Source organism: Arvicanthis niloticus, chromosome 6 (assembly GCF_011762505.2).
Source record: "Arvicanthis niloticus isolate mArvNil1 chromosome 6, mArvNil1.pat.X, whole genome shotgun sequence".
In the NCBI taxonomy this organism is placed as follows: domain Eukaryota; kingdom Metazoa; phylum Chordata; class Mammalia; order Rodentia; family Muridae; genus Arvicanthis; species Arvicanthis niloticus.
The window spans coordinates 82,605,662-82,625,688 of record NC_047663.1 but is presented as its reverse complement, the minus strand read 5'-3'; the positions used below and the strand labels follow the sequence as shown (position 1 = coordinate 82,625,688).

General features: G+C 39.9%; 1 protein-coding gene across 7 annotated transcripts in view; it reads right to left on the bottom strand.

Annotated features, from left to right (window-relative positions):
* Nucleotides 1-17,988, bottom strand: part of Tenm2 (teneurin transmembrane protein 2) — a 1,226,193-nt gene extending 1,208,205 nt beyond the window's left edge. For 4 of the 7 annotated variants that reach the window (XM_034506844.2, XM_076937036.1, XM_034506845.2 and 1 more), the window contains exon 1: nucleotides 17,556-17,987. The gene's annotated coding sequence lies outside the window, so the exon portion shown is untranslated. Of the gene's footprint in view, nucleotides 1-17,555 lie in introns of all 7 variants that reach the window. The other 3 variants (XM_034506847.2, XM_076937038.1, XM_076937039.1) reach the window with 2 other exon arrangements.
* Nucleotides 17,989-20,027: the final 2,039 nt, after the last annotated feature.

Here is a 20,027-nt window from a genome sequence, read left to right as displayed (position 1 = left end):
TTAAATTTCCAGATAAATAGTATAAAATATATTTCCATTATTTTACCTCTTATAAAGTATGAAGTCAAGAAATAACTTCCTTGTACTTTGCAATTGTTTAGATAGGTGTCCGTCAAGCTCACATAAGGTGAAGACCAGCCCCTGATGGAAGGTTCTATTTACTGGGGGCAATGACCTCAAAGAGAGTACTAAGACTCTGGCATCCTTTTCTGTTTAGCTTTTAGTTCTAGCTATAAAATGAGAGCTTCCTCAAGATTATACTCCTGCCTGATGTTCAAGTACAAGCCTAGAGGCAATGGGATGAATAATCAAGTAATGACCATCCCCAGCCATGAGCTAAATTGAATTTATTGTGTTTTTAAGTAGATTGTCTCGTGAATTTCTTGCCATAATAGAAAGCCAGTACAGACCCCTGCTAAGAACTACAGAAGAGAGTACTTATACAATTCATAAAATGTTTGCCCAACACATAACAATGGTCCTTGTTGGTACCTGTTATGTACTCATATGGAAGGGATTTTGGTCATCTCTGCATCTCAGTACTAAACGCAATTGTAGGACATACTTTCATTTTCTCCAGTCACAGGCATGTACTAATACTCCACAGTATCCCATGCTTGCTTCTGGATCAACTATAAGTCAAGCTTTTTCCTCTGGGAAATTCGTACCCTGAATATGGGAGCAGAAGACTGGCAATGAATGACTTATGAATGGAGACTAAAAATTGCCAATATATACCTTGGAAACTCAGAATGAATGACAAAGAATTCACAAGTAACTATTTGTATATGCATATTTTCAGAAGGGTAGAGGAAGCTAGCTCAACTTGTATTCACATATCAAAGAAGTAATGGAAAGTTCAAATCACAACCAAAGCCATCTTTTTTTTGTATCTGTCTCCTTCCTGACTCAGAGGATAACATCTGTTCTATAAAAGAACCAAGTTTAGGAGCAGCAATATTTCACCCAAGTAAACAATCTTGCTTTGCTTTATATACCCACCCACCCACCCCCATCAACTTTACCACCAAAAGGCAGGTCAGACACAATAGCATCTTAAAACACAGAATGAGGAGGATAGGGTTTGTCACGTTGTCTTTGAACCACCGCGAGTCATACATTTGGTGAATGATAGTAAAACTTTTCTGTCAAGGCCCAAATAACATTTTATTTTCCCAACTCATAGACATCCCTAATGTCCTAGTAAAATAATAATTGAATGAGCATGGATGTAATATAATCATACTTTATTTGTAGACAAAGAATGTTTTTAACACAATCGTCAAGTGTCATGAAATATTATTTTGATTATTTTCAACCATTTGAAACTATTCTCTAAAAAATTATTCGTAGTCATATAAAAATAGGTACGAGGTCAGTTCTGGCCCACAGGGTGACCTTTCTGCTAAACCAAAATATAAAACATTGAGATGCCAACTCCAACACTAAACTAATCGTAATTGATGTGACTCTATTTCCTAAGACATCTTTGAAACTGCAAAGTAGGACAAAGAATGGAATGTTCAAAATCCAATCCAAAGGCTATTCTTTTGATTACAACTTCCCACGTCAGAGGGAAAGTGATTTCCTCATTTGTGAAATAGAGAATGCAACTATAAACTTACGGTACGTATCATGAAACCAAGAACACCAATTTAAATCAGCCACGCATCATACACCTCCCCACTACACATAGACACATATTTATTTTTGCATACACACATATATATTATACATAGATATATGTGGTGTTTGTCACAGAGAGAGCAAGACGAGAGAGAGAGAGAGAGAGAGAGAGAGAGAGAGAGAGAGAGAGAGAAGGCAAACTTTTCTATGTCCTCAAATGAAAAGAACATCTAATTGAGTTCACTCAACATAAATTTTCCCAAAACATACTGAGTCTGTGTAAGACAAAGGAACTGAACCACTGGTAGTCGAATGAGAATCATCTGTCTTATTTGCCCATTCACAAGCAAGTGTCTGAAGCAGTTAAATGACTTTTAAACCAAGGAGCATCATTATTTTGATAAGCCTCAGAATAAATGCAAGCACCTTTGCTGCAGGATCAATATAACCAAAGGTTTCAAGATTCAAGTCCTTCAGGGTGCTGCTACAAATTGACAGACAGTCTCTCTTAGCACTTGACTTGGCATGAGACACAGTGAAAGACACGCAGACTTTAGAGTGGAGAGCTTCGTCTCAAACAGTTCTATACTGGGCAGAGAGGCACAGTGGCTCAAGGAGGCAAGCCAGCTCATCCACAAGCCAATTGTGAATTACTCTTTCTAAATTGGCTCCACAGCTGTGGTTCCCAGTGGCTGGAGTACCCTCCAAATCACTCATTGTGTGTGTGTGTGTGTGTGTGTGTGTGTGTGTGTGCAGGGAGAATAGACGCCTGTTTTCTCCACAAACACACACCTTTTGGCTAGCTGCCATGTCAACTTATGGAGACATGCAGATCTAAAAGGACCACTTCTGGAACTCTATCAGAAAAATGTCACGTCAAGAGTTTGGCATAGGAACTGCCGGCAGGTACTCAGACATATCTTATTCCAGGCCTGAGATCTACAAAGGAGGTTTATAAAGTAACTCAGTTTGGAAACAGCTTAAAGTTCTCAGTCCCCTTTCCCTCAACAGCAGGAATCAGGAAACTGTGTCACAACTTATTTATTTTCAAAAGAACAAGAGCCTCTTGTTTTTAAGAAAAAATAAAGCCAAGGAATGGCTCATACTATTATCCTTTTCCTTAAGATTTTAAGGAAGCCTACAATCTGGCAACAGATACAAGTTACAAAAATTCTATTTCACTACCTCTCCAACATCAGATATTCTGCTTTTATCTCATCAACTTTTATCTAATTAATGTAGCTGCAGATTTAGATGTGGAAGTGAATGAAAACAAATGCAGCAGGAAACTGATATTACAGGGTACAGCAGAAAACCCTTGCTTCTGGTGACATGGCATGAAAGTATGATACATGTACGTTTCTCTTACACATATATGCACACATGCATGTATGTGTACAGGAGACAGGCAAGTAAACAGAGGAAACAGAAGTCATCTTTGACATACAAGTGTTACACATATACTCACAGAGGCATAGAAAGAGTAGAGAGAACACACTATCATCACAGAGAGATGACTCTTGCCCCTTTTGTCCTTAGAAGCATGCCTCCTAAGCCTGGATCATTGGGAAATCCCTGCTTACTTATTTTACACAGATACCCTTGGGAAAATCTGTCAATCATTTTCTCAGCAGGTTAAATGTGATGCTGCTATCACATGGCATAAGCTCGAAGCTTTGTACCTATCTTCACAACTCTGTGGTTTGGGCCAAGTTCCCTAGCTTGACATTTACAACCATGGCTAAATCCAAAAGAGGGCTTAATAGAAAGATTAATTTACTCTTCCTTTCTCCCCACTCTCAGTCTCTTTCCGGTTTCCCCCATGAGTCATGGTTGGCCATCTCCAAGAACAAAATATCTAACTGAAGAATAGTGTCTTCCAACTGCAGCATCTGTCTCCCTGGCAGGCTCTACTGACAGTTGGGGTCTGGCTCTGGAGCTGTTCCTTCAAGAAGCTCTGTGGGGCTGAGCTATTAGTGGGCTCTTGTCTTTGTAGGTGCTGTTTCCTACTGGTTCCTCTCAATTGGAAAGAGGGACTTGTATATATTTATCCTTCTGAGAATCTGCTATTGTGTAAATATCTCCAATTGAGACCCCCGTGGGAGGCCACACAGGACACAGGAGCTCCTGCATTTCTCTTCCTGCAGAACATCCATCAAATAGCTTAGCAAGTCCCAAGGGTCTGCTCCTGGGGATTATGTAAGCAGTTTCTCCTTCAGGAAAAGAAAAGCGATGCTTGGAGACACTGAAATAAAAATGCCCACAGCTCTCTAAGGGAATTTCAAAATAGCAAGTTTCTTAAATACCAGGGAAAGTACCTGGTTCTTCTCCAAATCCAAAGATAGCCTGTGGTAGATAGTGAACTAGATGTTGGAGTGGGGGTGGGGATGGGGGGAAGAGGCATAGGGGGCCATGAGTGACACTAGGGAAATATATACACTATACCAAATTATGCTGTAAGCTACAGATGAGGAAGTTCCGTCACTTTGAAAATTTAGTGAAAAGTATTTAGATAAAACCATTTTGTATTTTCTTTGGAGAGTGCCTCAGGTGGGGGCATGTTTGCAGAGCTATGGTATTCTAGGCATGGCACATCTGTCTTGTTCTAATTTGGAGTCTAAAATATTTCTGTCAGGCTCTCCCTCTCTTTCAAAATTTCCTCTCATTTTTTTTTTTTTTTCTTTTCAAACAATGACTCAAGCCTCAGAACCTCTGGAGGCTATGGATCCTCACAAAAATTAGAGAGCATCTTCATCTGATTTCAAGGTCTCTTACAGTGCTGAAGAAGCAAGGAAGAGCCAGAGAGGCCACTGGCCAGGGAGGGGTGAGGTGAATTTGAAAGGCTCCTCATTTGAAAGCTAGAAACACATGGCGCATCTCTGACAAAGAAATAAAAAAGTCTTTGGGATCAATTATCAATAACCTTCTCGTGGAAAGTAAAAGTCGCTGAAACTCCCCTTAAGACCTAAAGTATTTAAGAGAATCCAGTAGGTTTTTTGCATTCACTGTTTTCTAAGAATAAACACAGAGAAAAAGATTAAACCTTCAAAGATCTCACTTATGTAAGTCAGACAACAACACAAACTACACAGCAGAAGGATTAATCTCAAACAAAATTGGGAAGTGAGGATTTTGCACAAAACTGTTCCTCTGGCTAGCTCGCTTTTGTTTACAATAAGAAGTAGAATTTGGACCTATTATACATTTTTTCTTATGTTTGCCTTGTAAATTGAGGTTGTTAAAGTAACATTGTAATTATCTTTTATCTATGGCATGATTTATTTAGAATATGAACTCCCCTTCTACAGTTTTAAAGTCATAATATTTCAATGTTCCCCTAAATCATCAAAATATAATATTAAAATACAGAACAAATATTTATTTCACCAGTTCTTCACAAAGCAATCTCTGATGATGCTTTGATAATAAATACCACATATATATGATATATATCATATACATATGTACACATTTTATTTTAAAGATTTAAGAGGTTTTTTTTTTCAGTTTTAAAGGTCATATTTAGAGTAGATCCAACTATGAATATGAATGAGTTGGAGGCTTTGCCTAAAGCTGGTGCCTTTTCAAGTAAAAAAAAAGACTTACTAATAGTTCCATTTGTTTTCCATTAAAAATCTCCTCATTGTGTTCACTGCAATCCACATGGCAGTATCTGAGCCTGCTTGGACAAAGCATTTGCTTTGTGTGTATCAGATGCAAAATTTACTTAAATTCCAGATAATTGCAAGTGCATCTGCTAGGCTTTGTCCCTGGTCTATATGAACATTTCCACAGTGTATACAAAGAGCAATTACTCAACAACTAAAGAAAAAGAAACAGTGATTTCTGAAAATTATAGCCAGCTCCTTTATCAAGGAGTAAGTTTGTGCTAAAAGAATACAACCCCAAAACACGTTTTGCGAATGCTTTCAATCACCCCACATACATTATCTACAAAGAACAAAACCCGAGCTTTTCAACTGTTAAATTACTAGGTATGAAACAAGGATAACTGCAATTTTAAATAAAATCATCTCGCCAAACACTAAAGTTTTTCCTGGAAGGGGAGGGGGCACCAAAAAAAAAAAAATCCCCAACAACACAAATATTCTATTTAGAGCAATTTGATGCAATGGTAAATGGTTTCATTCTCTGCTCATGACAAAATGTTGCAAAAATAGTAACTTACCCTATTTCTCATGAGTTTTTGAGTTCTCTAATCTGAAAAATTAGTTCACAGAATTGAGAATATCTAAACAGAAAATTTGAAAATGAAGTTGCAAAGTATTGGCTTTATGTGTTTTAATTCCAGGCCTGTCTATGGAGCTCCACCTGGGCCATTAGATCAACAGCTCCTTCTCTCTTTCCTTCCCCCATCGCTTTCCCCTCTTTGCTTTATTTTAACTTCATGCACAATTCCATTTCGGCTGTCACACTCTACACAGCGTCCCTTCCTTCAAAGCCCAATCCAATTTTCAGACTTTTACACCTCATGCCAGCTGAACAACATCAACAGCACTCCTGTGCAAGGGCCTAATAGAGTAGATCTGTTCTCTTTATTTTTGTTTAAGAAACTCTCAAAGCTATCCACAGTGGTCAAAATAGTAGCACAGGAATAGCGAGAGAAAAGAGAGAGAGAGAGAGAGAGAGAGAGAGAGAGAGAGAGAGAGAGAGAGAGAGAGCTACTTAACACTAACAAATTTTTGTGACCTTTGTCTTATATGGAATCCATCAGTTTCCTGGTCACTTACTTCCTCTTCCATCTTCATTTAAATATCTTCATTATCATTCTGTGAAATGTATTATGTTACTGGCCAGAGCTATTCGTCAGTAAAAAGCTATCTCCATATTCCCCAAACTGGAAAATCATCATTATCATTAATATTTCATAGAACTGCATTAAATGAGACAATATTCAATATTTAACTATCTAATCCTACAGTAATTTATATTAGAAAATACCAACCATGTGAGAATTCAGCCAGTCAGATTATTTTATTGGATGAACCTTTGTCTTTATTAATAACACTTCAGTGTCTCATATTTTTTCAGCAGAGTGTAACATCCAAGGACTGAAAGTGATTTTGTTTCTAATTAATTCTCAAAATCCTTAGGAGACAGTGATGGAAGGATAAATATATTAATTCAGAATTGAAGAATTAAAGGCTGAGCCTTCAGATGCAAAAGTTCTATCTGTGATATGGATTACTTGTGTGGGCCCTGTAGCTCACCGGGTTTACTAATAATTTAGTAAGAGGCACAGTGCTTTAAACCTCAGAGAATCTGAAAATATGAATAAAAAGAAGTGTAGTTTTATCCCTTTCAAATCCTACAATTACTCTTGTTCCAAGTTGACAAGTCGATTTGTGAATTTCTTCTGATATTTCACCCGGAAAACATATTGCTAATTTGTTTACTGACCATTATTAGAGCATCCAGATAAATCCTCTGTGCTCTGAATGATGTCTACCTTCTATCTATCTGTTTGTGAACTTCAAATATTAATAAAAAATCAAAGATGGTTTAATTGTAAGTAAATTACAATTAATTCTGGGGTAAACAGAGTTTAAGTGAATGGTATTTTAATAGGCTTTTGGCGATGAGAAAATAGTTTATTTTAGTTTATTTAGTATATTTAGTTTATTTAGTATAATAGTTTATTTAGTATAGTTACATTTTATAGATTTTTGTGTATTTGAAAGTCAAAAGCATTGAACCTAATACTTGTATAACCAGGAATAGCCTCTGATTCTTTTTAGAAAAAAAAAAAAAAAAAAGATTTTCATGTGGCTATAGACCTTTTAAGTGCATGCTGAGGTCCTTGTTATACACCACCTAAGATCCCATAGCTTGATATAAAGAATAATAAAAAAATATTGGAGACTTTCTGTTTATGTGTTTTATTGACTCCCCTCTTTCAGATTGAAGCAATTCTGTTTATCTCTTATAGACCATCAGCTGTTGTCTCACTGAGCAGCAGAACACAAAAGAGTTAGCTACTATGTCTCAGAGTTCTAGTAGGAGAAATGTGAGCATCACATAAAGACAGACCAACGTCAATCAAATGAGAATGTGCTGTCCTAGAATTTTGAGTAGAAAACCAGGAAGCCAGAAGCAAGGGCAGAGTGATTTTCTGTTTGCCCATGATTGGTGCAAACCTTTTACATTTCTAGTTGTAACACCAATGGGAGTTCAAGAGGAGTATGAGAGACATGAAGGGTTTTTTGCTAGGCAACCTGAACTCAGCCTCGGAAGCAGAAGAAGCAGACAGCCTGGCTACCTTTCTAACCCAAAGTTCCTGAGATTCTCAACACCCTTATAACTCTTCACTAAACCAAGATTACTCTCTTTACTGTACAATAAGAGCATGGTCTGGTCCTGAGTTAAAAAATAATTCAAAATGTTTCAGTTAATTATGTAATATCGTGGGGGAAATAAAGACATTATAAAATTATGAATTAAAAGAAATGTCTCCTATGTAAAAGACATGCATCCAGAAGAACCACAGCATCCATGTGTAAACTATGTCATACATCCTCAGGCTTCCTCAACCCAGAAGAAACGAGCCAAGTGCTGTAGTTTAAAGGAAGAGCATATTCCCAATGGCTCTACTTTTTTTTTTTTTCACTCGTTGCTTCTCCAATTCAAACAGACAAGGAACAGACGATGGAAGAAAAATTTGGATGGTTTAGAGACTATTTGCTGGAAATGAGATATGAACATCTTGAAAGTCACAGTCGAAATGAGCATTAATCAAGAAGCTGACAGGAGATATCAAAAGTCAGAGCAGACTGCCCAAAGTCCAGGAAGCTATTACCTGGGGCTGTGGAAAGGGTCAGTGCCTCCAGGCACTGTTCCCTCACCATCTACTTTCTGAGCTATTCACCTCATGCTTTTCAAGAATATTACCCTTCCCACAAATGTCTGATAAGAGATAAATTTACGAGCATGAACATGTGAAAAGGAAATCCCGGAACTTGGCATATTAACCCTGTGCTTTCATAGTCCGTGAGGAAAGAATTCCTTAAGAGACAAATTTTCACCCTTGGGATGTGAAGAATGAGTTAACACTGTCTCCTCTTTCCAGGTCCTGGAATTATCAAAATTATCTTTTTTTTTATCTCCCTTTTAATTTTTAGAGGAAATGTATCACTTATAAACAATGTAAATGGGTAGCTTGGGGTAGAAGGTGATTTAGCCACTCACTGGCTCGTTCAAGTCACACAGGCAACAGGCACGCATCCTGAAAAGCTTCAGCACTGGAATATCTTCTTATTCTGAAACTCAGAAGTTAAGAACAACCTAACCTCTGTAGCCAGAGACACACAGTTTAGTACTCACCTTCTGGCTTCACCCTTTAGGTAAACATGCCTGTTACTAGATATCTGAATTTTTTTATTTTAATACAGAAATAAAAAAAAAAAAAGAAAGAAAGCTGACACATTAGATTCCTGACCTCGCCTAAAGCCATGCTTTTCACAGAATAAATACATTTGAAGTTGCAAGGAAAGGCTGCAAAATGTGCACTGTACACAGGCGCCAAGATGAATAGGTAAATAAATAGATCAGAAAAAGGTAGCAACATGGTGACAAATTTCTCTGAACAGCTCAAGTTAAAAAATCTTATTTTAAAAAGATAGATATGCATCTACATAACATACTTTTACCTATAAACTCTAAGCTTTTAAACCACAGAGCAGTAATCCTCGTACACATATACCCTAAACTGTGTGTGATTCTGTGTACACCCCATGGGGGCTTAATAACACTTATGAATTGACTGACAAGAGAAAAACCAAGAAATGACAACCTTCGGGGTAGCCATAACACAATTTTAACTTGAAAATTGCCCAGAAATAGACTTCACAATCTATGGGAACATACACAAATCATATAAAAAGAAGCGGTGCCCCTCATATACCTAGACTGGCCTTAGGGAATAGCTTAGTGAGAAATCACTGCTGTGGGAGAGTTCAGCCTCGATATCTATTCCCTATTTGGCTTCTGCAGTGAATCCAGCTACAAGCAACGTTTATTCTGCAATAGAAGGTATTATAAGATAATGTTTAACATTAAGATTAGAAGAACTATAGAGTTGTTCTTAATCTTTAACATGCCTCTCACTGAGACGACACATATCACCCACCCTTTCTTTCATTATTCAAGAATCATGTTGCCATTTTAATTCCTCTGCAGACCAAATGTAAAGGGAAAAAAAAAATCCTAATCTCCAATGCTGGAATAGCCTCTTTGATAGAATCTCCCCCAAAACAAATGGAAATTAGCAACAAAACACAATTTAGCCAGCGTTTTCTCCAAATGACATCCATAGTGTACCTCTGACACTACACCTCGTCCAGCGAGTTCTAGAAGAAAGCTTTCAAAGGTTGTAAGTTCCAAAAGATTGTTTTCTTCCCTGAAGTTTATATTCACTTTCTACCTTGGAAGGTCAGAATGGCCCAGACATGACAATGTACCTGTCCTTTCAGGGGATGAGGGATATAAATATTTCTCTTATTGATTTGGTTTTGTCAAATCCCCATGAAACAGTGACCAGTTCAGCCTCTGCCTGCTTTGAAAAGAAATGTCCACTTTATTAAGTTTCCAAAACTATGATGACATGTGGCTGGAAAATAAAACAAGAAATGACACTCAGGTTGCATTCTGTTAGAGTAACAGGGTAAAATAACAGATAACCAGGGCTGGTTACAGAGGGGATATTAAGTGAAAACACAGAAGAAGGAGAAGAAGAAGGAGGAGGAGGAGGAGGAGGAGGAGGAAGAAGAGGAGGAGGAGGAGGAGGGGAGGAAGAGGAGGAGGGGAGGAAGAGGAGGAGGAGAGGAGGAGGAGAGGAGGAGAGGAGGAGGCGGAGGGGGAGGAGGAGGAGTGGGAGGAGGCGAAGGAGGAGGAGGCGGAGGAGGAGGAGAAGGAGAAGGAGAAGGAGAAGGAGAAGGAGAAGGAGAAGGAGAAGGAGAAGGAGAAGGAGAAGGAGAAGGAGAAGGAGAAGGAGAAGGAGAAGGAGAAGGAGAAGGAGAAGGAGGAGAAGGAGAAGGAGAAGGAGGAGAAGGAGAAGGAGAAGGAGAAGAACCTGCCTGCCTGCATATATCCGTACCACCAAAGGCCAACTATAGCAGTCTCTGTTAAGGGTAGCAATGCTGTCTTAGCATTGGCTTATTTGAGCCATTCACAAGTTATCCAGTAGAACTTTGCACGTACCATCTTCTTATTCTCCATTGTCTAGCATTCCCTTATTCTCTCTGCCTCTACCGTCCCAGAACTAGAACTGAGTTTACCTTATTACTCTTACTGTTCAGCCCACATCTCACTACTACCCTTTCTCTTTTGTCCCCCAACTTATAATCCCTCCCGGATGGACTCTGTCATCTGCTTGGTTAGAAAATTGATCCTGATTTCCAGTGACCACTTTAAACATCTAACCCACGATGTGTTTCCAAGACTATTTTCGACTTTATAAGCATATGGATTGCTAAGGAAAGTCCTATCTTCCAGTTTTTCTGAATTTTTCTATGTCAACACAGACACACCTTTATTTTCAAATGATATCTTTCTTTCAGTTTTTAGATTCACACCCTAAGACCAAGGAGAAAGGACAGGTTGATTCTGCCCCCTTTTTTTTATTTTCATGGCTGCCTCATGGAGCTGGGAGATTGATGATTGATCGTTTTTCCACACTTGTCCACAGCCTTCTCTGTAGCCACATGTAAATTTGCCAATGGATAATTAAGCAACAGACACATCCAATAAATATAATAAATAAATTTGATTTTTTTCCTCTTAGTAATTGGTTTCATTTGACTAGCTCTGATGGCATGTAGGGCTATATAAACAGGATTAGAAAAGAGAAAAATTAGACGCAGGGTTACACAAATTGTACACCCCTAAGCACTGTGAGATGTCTCTGGAATGACTGACTATGTTATTCATAGGGTTAAAGTTGAGAGAAGCAGTTTGTGCTTTCTCAAGATGTTTCAGTGAAATAAAATATAAAACTAAAACTGGAGGAATGACAACTAATAAGAAAAGGGTAACCAATCACAGAACATATTTCTTCTCTCATGAACCCGCTGCCCCCAACTCACACTGTCCTTTCCTAATACCTCTACTTAGCTAGTGCTGATAATCCCAAATCTTTACTGAGGTCCCCAGTCCTCCGAGTTATCACATCAGACAAGGCTATAAGAATAGAAACATCTTGGACATACTAGAAGACAGAGTGAGAACAGATATCTGTGTACAATTACTGCCTAAGCAAATGCTAAAATGAAATGAAATTAAATAACTTTTCCAATATACCCTACACAAAGAACACAGCATTGTCTTGCTTTCTAATGAAAGCACTCATTTCTATTCCCATTTGATTTCTTGGATATCATTTTGACTTCAGATTGTTCCTACCACCAGAGGCATAGTACCTAGCTTGTCTGTGGGATCACAATACTGATCATGCAGGGAAAAAGTAAGATAAAGACTAAAATGTACTCTAGTATTGTTATCTTTTTTTTTTCTTCTGTATTTCTTCTAAGGAATTTCTACTAAAGTGTGTGGTACATATCTAAATGCCCCAATATTTTCAATGCTTTAAAAATGATCATAGTTAATATTTTAAACCCAGTTGCAAAGAGTCTGTGGCAATAAGTATGCTTTGGTTGTATTGATATCCAGATTTCTATAAGCATAGATAAAAAAGAGCTTCTATAATACTATTTCCTTCTTGGAAATAGTATTTAAAAACCGAGTTTGACTTCTTTTCAACCTTTAAGAGGAAAAATTGATGTAGCTTTAAGAAATTATTCAAATATAGTAAGAAGTCCGTACATCTATTTTTTTGAAATGATTACTTTATACTATAGGATATTCTTAATTTCTGCCCACATGATCTCTATTTCATTGTATACATTTCTACATATATTCTATTCATCTCCTTGAGGCAGGAGAGATATCAAAACATTGGATATCAGTTAAACTGTAAGCAATAATAAAAACACCATTTAAATATAGACATCTATCAAACTAATCATGTCCCCATAAAGATTTACATTCAATACATCACTCCGAGTTTCAACTTTATCGCTTTCATATGATTAACACTCTTTGGCTTTAACCCTTACTTTCTAATAAGTAAAGACTGAAAAACCTAAATAAATAAATTAATTTCTGACTTATTCTTCCGAACCATGTTCCTAAATACATGATTACTTGACAGGGTACAAATTTCTCTTTTCTGTAAATACAAAGGTCATACTAACTAAGATGTGTAACACAAAATGTCTAGTCTTATTTATAAAACAAGCCTAAGAGTATAAGATATCAAAAGGAAAATATTCACTAAAGCAATAAAATATACTTTCTGAAAGCTGAGTTGTTGTAAACTTTTTCAAATCTACATTGGGTTCTCCTGAAATGAAAAGAACAAGCAAGCAGAAAAACTTCCCCAAATTTATGTTCCAAAATACGTGGCAGAGCTACCTCAGAGAAGACAGAGTAGCAGGGGGCACAGTCCACAAGTCAGGAGATCTGCAGATGCAAGTCCTTTCCAGACTGCAGGCCAGTCCTGGGACCTGAGCACCTCAACCTCAGAGGAACCGGCTCTCTTCTCAAACACACAGCACTGTATTTCTTCAAGACAGACTTGACTGTTTAGCAATTATCATGCATGCAAATGCTAGCAGGGGCTACACACTGATAATAATATGAGGGATTTTGTCAACTGGTCCATCCTGGGAAGAAATATTTACCAGGAAAAATAGATTTTTACTTTAACATATATCACATGCATTGTTTTGTTTGGGATTCTCTTTATTAAACTTACAGGGTTAAAACACCCGCTCTCTTTTCACTCACAGCCCAGCCAACCAGCACATAACTACTACCCACACACTATCAATTCCTTTTGCCTATAAGGATTGTCATTCTATGTAGAGGGCAGAGGGCAGATGGACCAATAGAAGACTTTCAGGGGAAAAAAAAAAAAAAACTAACAAACAAGAAACCTTAAGGGACTTCATTTTGTGAACAATTTTTTAGAGTTCTTTGTGGTTTTCTATGGAGGAACTGATTTTTGAAAGCTGCACTACTTCAAGTTCAGAAACACAATGGGGTATATTCAAAATATTGAATGGAGTCTGCAGGGACAGACAGACTTTAATGGAAGAGCTGTATGCTTCTTTAGCTTATGAAGCCTTTGGAAATAGCAGCAAGACAACTCTTAGTGTATCTAAAATAACTACATTAACAAGTGCTTTGTCTTTCTTAGCATGGAGGAGAACAAGAGAGTAAAAACTACATGTTACTGGTAGTACACATTATTGAACAATGTAACCATTTCTTTTCTAAACCAAACTAAAAGCCAGAAATCCAAAGGCTACTTTGGCAAAGCTGCTACACAAAGATCAAATGCTTCTGTTCTCAGCAAAATATAAATATATATAAAATTATTGGTAGGGTAAATAAACATGACATGCAGTATTACCTGATTACAAAATTTATCTCATTTCATCAAATATTGCTACCTATCTTTCACTGAAAATATCTTTCAAAAGTGCAAGTATTTAGGTGCTATCTTTTGACTGAAAATCTCTTTCACCTCTTTTGGGTGTGGAATGGACAGGGTGAACACATCAGGCTTACCAAGAGTCAGCAGCAGATCAAAGACTCTAACTGTTGCTCCATGCAATGTAACAAGGAAAAAAAAAAATGCTTTGTTCATAGCCATAAGGACTTTGACAGTAAGTCCTCCCTCTCCAAATCCCACTATCAGTTTAACTTTTAGCCAGCCCTCAGATGGGGGGTGGGGTGGATTTTTTTAAAAAGCCCTTGGAAATGACCTTGATTTTATTTCAGCAGAAATCACTTCTTGAAATCAGTCTGCGCAAAAGGAAAAACTGAAGAGACTGGGCAATGCAGGTCCTCCTTTAAAGCACACAGGTGCATGGAGGATCCTCTCACTCCTCCAACAAAAGAGAATGGCAATCAATTTTAAGAAACCTTCTGTGGGTCTAGCAAAATCAACACTTTGGACATGCAGAGAAATCTCCATTCCTATATAGATGCAAACGGGAACTCTAACAACAGAGTCAGGCATGACTGTCAAGGTCTGTGAACCTACAGCCTCAGACATCTGTCTTTCTACACAGCCCTCTTGCCAAAAAAAAAAAAAAAAAAAAAAAACAAAATTACCTTCTCCAGGAAGTGCAAGTGTTTTTGCACATACTGAAATGCCACTAGCAGACCAATTGAAAGTGAACTCTCTAATTTAGCATCAAGATGATGATACTATTTTGACACGTTAACCTGAAATCAACATCAGGCGCAGAAGTTAAAGGCTCTTAGTGAAGAGTTAATAACAAGCCTAATGATAATAAAATAATAATAATAATAATAATAATAATAATAATAAAAACCATCAATGATGCCAACAAGCCACAGAAGTGCTATCACAGAGAATCACGTTAGAGTAATGCAAGTACAGCTAATTGAATAGTAGCATAGCTTGCCATTGAGTTGAAAATATAGATGTGTTTAATAGTTTAACACAAAAATATCTGAGCACTTTAGAAGTTGCCAGGAAACTAGAAGTACACCGAGGGTTGGGGTGAAGAAACAAACCAAAATAAGATAAAACAAAACAAAACAAAACAAACAAACAAACAAAAAAACCCAACTCTGCAGGAAAGAATCGTATCCCTTAAATAAACATACTCCTGGTCTTCTCAGGTAGTGAAGCTGTGGAAATGGATGCTAATTGTGATGTTTGCACTAAAAAGTGTGCTTTGAATATGCAACAATTGCATATTTTGCCCCATGGACCCATCAAAAGAAGCCCTCAGGCTGCTCAGTTATCTTAGTGCCCATGCCTGTAAGTGTTGTGGACTACTAATGTAGCTGCTCTGCTTGGGGTACACTGTCCTGGAGATGGTCACAGGAGGAGGATAGTAGGTTGCTTTGGAGACCTTACAGTCAGAGGACTGGGATTCACTATGTGAATGGAGTTTTGTTTCTTTATGATTCTTAACAAGCAAATACTCCAGTCAGAAACTATTCTAAATGAATGGAAGTGGAGTGTTTATCTCCTCCAATTTAATCAAAGTGATAAAACTTAAGGGCCCACAAAAATATTTTAAAATGGCAATATGGCTATCTCAAGAGAATCCTGCATAAGAAGCACTCTCTTTCCAAATAAGATGCCTCTTTTTTATGAGAAGGATACAAAGGCAGAAATAAGGTTCAGATCTCAGGAATTTTGAGAATGGCTTTTGTCAACCCTAGGGGAAACAGAATAGGTGAATCTGCGTGGTGGTTTAAGGTAGATTTTTCCCTTACATAAAACAGAGCCTGAAGAGTAGGCTTAATTTACAGCTGGCTTCCTTCTTCACTCCTGAATACACTACACTGCCTTCTGCAGCTCTCCCACCACCAGTTAAGTTTGCATCAAAGCAAAGTTTAACAGTATCACTGCAAACCAAGCTTCTCACACCTAGGCATCCTGCTGCTCTGGAGGTGACTACCATATAGTAGAGGCAGTCTTCGTGACAGAATAATATTCTCCCTGTGCAAAACCCATGTGCTCCAGAGCGTTCCTAACCTGGATCTCCTCACCTGAGTTCAGAGCCTGTGCATCTGGAGGTGATAAGGCACAAGCACTGTCCCCCTTTCTGCCGTACAGCTTCCGTGTACCAGTTCATTTCGTCATGGCTTAGCAGAAAATTTACAACTCTAACACCCCCCCACCCCCCGCCTTCTAAATGGCTGATTTTTCTTCACTTATTGACCCTTCAATTTCTCTACTGAACTGGAGCTGAAAACTTAAGGGGAGGAACAAGGAAGGCAAGTGAAATAGCGTAAGTACTCAAAACCCTCTAAAGGACTCAGATTATTTGACCTCATCAAAGAACTATTAAATGTTGATATTAAAAGCAATGCTGAACCTGGATCCTGGCAGCAAGGGTGACAGAGTGAGTTCTGTTCTTTTAAGAAAAGAGTAAGGGTCAATTTGCATGCATTATGCTGGCTATCTTAAATAATTTCATTCCATGTGTACAGCAGAAACTATTCTCCCTCACCCCATTTGACAAGATGCCACTTCAAGTAAGAGCTGAGAAAGGGCTGGTCTGAGGTTAGCAAGCTCTGTATATCTCACAATTTTGAATAAAACAATACCAGCATCCTCCCTGCATCTTCAAAACCTTACATATATTATTAAGTAAATTTAGCCATAGCTCAGTCAGTAGAGATGCACCGAGCCACTTATCTGTTTATTATCTTTGCAAGCCACACGAAAAGCCGCGTCTATTATTGCTTCCTGCAAATCTACAGCAATGTAATGCAAAACAGCATTTTTAAAGAAATTCTCTTTCGGAATGCCAAGGATTCTTCCTGCAATTTTGAACATTTTAGCCAGCGTGTACCGTGCAGTAGGTCTGGAATCACTGACATTGGTCACGCTGTTAAAACTGAGTCAAAACGCCTTGTAATCCTGGAGAGCCGATAACCTTAAACATCAATGCAATGTTAAAATGAATCCTAAAAGAAGCCCTATAATTGCGATGAACATTAGAGAGAAAAGCGGCAAGTCCTTCTGCAGGGAAATAACAGCCGACTCTACCAATCTTTCCCCTCCCCGCCCCCAAACTCATGCAACTAATGATGACCTCCCGAAGTGCCGAATTTAAATGTTCCAGCATTCATCTGAGGATGAAGGGAGAAAAAAAAATACACAGAAAACCATGAAACAAGTTGCAAACTGCACAAACGCAAGGCAAGGGAGAGAGAACTGCAGCGATTCAGGAGCGATTGCAGAATGAAGAGCAACAGAAAGGAAACGGGGAAGAAAGAAAGAAAGAAAAAAAAAAAAAAAAAACAAGGGGAAAAAAGCCTTAAGCATTAAAGAGTAAGAAGTGAAAAACATTTACCAGCAGCTCGGTCAGTAGCTTCGCTCCCTGACACCATCTACATAGAGAGAGAACTTAGCCTAGAGTCTTCGGTCCCAGCTCGCTTTGGAGCAAAATTCCTTCACTTCGAGGGGGCAACACACACCCTCCAGAAAGAGAGAGAGGGAAAGAAAGGGAAAAAAAATAATCCCAAAGACCTAGCCAGGCTTTCTCCCTCCTCCCTCTTACCCGCCCCCCGGACTCCCCAAACGGTGCTCGCTGCTTCTGCACAGTTCAGGCTTTGCTGCGGAGGCGCCGCTGCCGCTGATGCCGCGGCTGCCGCTGCTTGCCGCTGCCGCTGCTGCTGGAACTGCTACTTCAGAAACGATTAGGAGGAGGACGCCCAAGCACGACCTGAGCTTGCGAGCCACCCAGGACCAATGTGCAACCTGCTCTGAAATCAAACCCATAACACACGCAACGCACACCCAGTGGCTCCTGCACGCGCACACACGCGCCCGCCCGCGCGCCGCACAGACACACACGCGCGCACACACATATGCGCGAGCGCGCGCGCGCGCATACACGCACACGCGCGCACACACACACACACACACACACACACACACACACACACACACACGCAAACACACGTGCACACTCGCGCACACAGAGGCGCGGAGCTCCGCTCTATGGACGCCCGCCCTCCCGCGCTGTCCCTCCGTGGGAAGTGAGAGCCAATCCCCTGCCCCTAGCGCGCGCCCAGGCCCGGGCTGGGTTGGTGCCTTTGGATCTAAGGGGTAGCGAGCCCTGGAAAGGGCTCTTGGCTGGGAAAGAGGGGCTCTAGGGGCACATGTACCCCTTTGTCTGCAGAGACACCCCCCGCCCCTCTTTTCCAGCCGGGCGTTTCCAAGAGCAGAAACTGAGCGCGCCAAACCCGGGCCTTAGAGAGTTCAGTTCGGTTCTGGGCTTGTCCCGGGCAGGCCCGGTTTCCTAGCTGCACGCACCGAGGACTCTGCTCTGCTAAACCCGATGCACCACGGCTGCACCCAGTGCTCTGCGTACTAGGGAGCATCACCAGCCGAGGCATCCTGCGGGCTCCCGGAGCCTGCCCCGGCTCGCGAGCATGCCCAGTACTCCGCTGGACCCAGATTGTTCCTTCCAGGGTTAGGAATGCAAAGCGAAGCAGAGGAGAGGGCAGAGCCCAGGGAAGGCAGGGTTTCCCGGAGCCTTCTCAGCTGCAGACAAGCCTCCTCTGGATTGCCATGTGGTGGCCCTAAACCTGCCCCTGAGGGCGCGGAGGAAATAGGGAAGCGAAGCTTCCAAGCCCCAGAAAACAGTTTCTTTTCTGTTTATCAGAAAGAGAATTCCAAAAGAAACGGCTGATTCAGTTTTGGAATAATTGGGGGAGAAATGCAGGAGGGCCTGGCAGTTATACTAGTAACAACAGCTAAACATGTACAGCCTGGTTGCCATGTGCAGGCTCATGCTGTACGCTGCCCATGAATTATTTTTATTTTATTCTGTCCAGATACGGTATGGTTAACCCAAACGCAAATGGGGCCCCAGTATACTAGACCAAATGCCACTCAATTATAACTGGATGCCTCCCTAAATCTAAACTCCGGTCGGTCTGACTCTAAGCCACTGGAGAGAGAGAGAGAGAGAATGCAGCACATTTACGAGCCCTGGGCATTTTCACTATGGGGGAAGGCCTGGTAGATGGCTGGTGATAGCATTCTCTGGCCCCTCGCTGCATCTGGCTGGCCTCCAGCAACACACAGACCTTGAAAAATTACATGCCTGGTTTTTGCCAATGTTTTCATAGCAATGACATTAATGCTGCTTATGGCTTGGCTGAGTGGTGAGTCCTTTCCTACAGTGTACACAAGAGACCAAGCTCCAGAGAGGATGCTACCTTCTTCCCACAACAGGAACAAGGATGTGGTTTACCACATCCCAAGGACCATGCTCTTTTGGCTGAAATATGTTTCATTCTTAATTGCATCCAGGATAAAGCCGGGAGACACAGACCTAGTCTTTTAATTCCATTCAGCAAACACGGTGATTGTCTACTAGCGTTTGCTCCTTTCAAGGCCCCTGTCTTAGAGGTGACAGAAGACGACAGACACCCTGCCTGTATTCTCTGAGTTCACACTCTAGCAAGAAGGTGATCACATGCTTGTGAGGCTGCTGAGGGACATATGCAGAGCTTGTTAGGAGTTTCTTCCCCTCCCTGCCTTCATCTTAAAATCTCAGTATTTATCCTTCATGCTCAGGAAAGACCTGCGATCTGGCTTGCTAGGGCAAATTTTCCTTATTATAAGTACTTTATCATGACATGTTTGTTTTCTTTAAAAAAATATTTTTTGTAGGTGCAATTTTCCACTTGTGATAAGGTATACCTTTTAAGTCCTCTAACAAAAATCTCCAGGCTGTAAGCTTCATGATGGGAGGAACGAACCAACTTTTATTCTCCAATTATGCCCCACAAGATAGCAGATGTCAACTCCC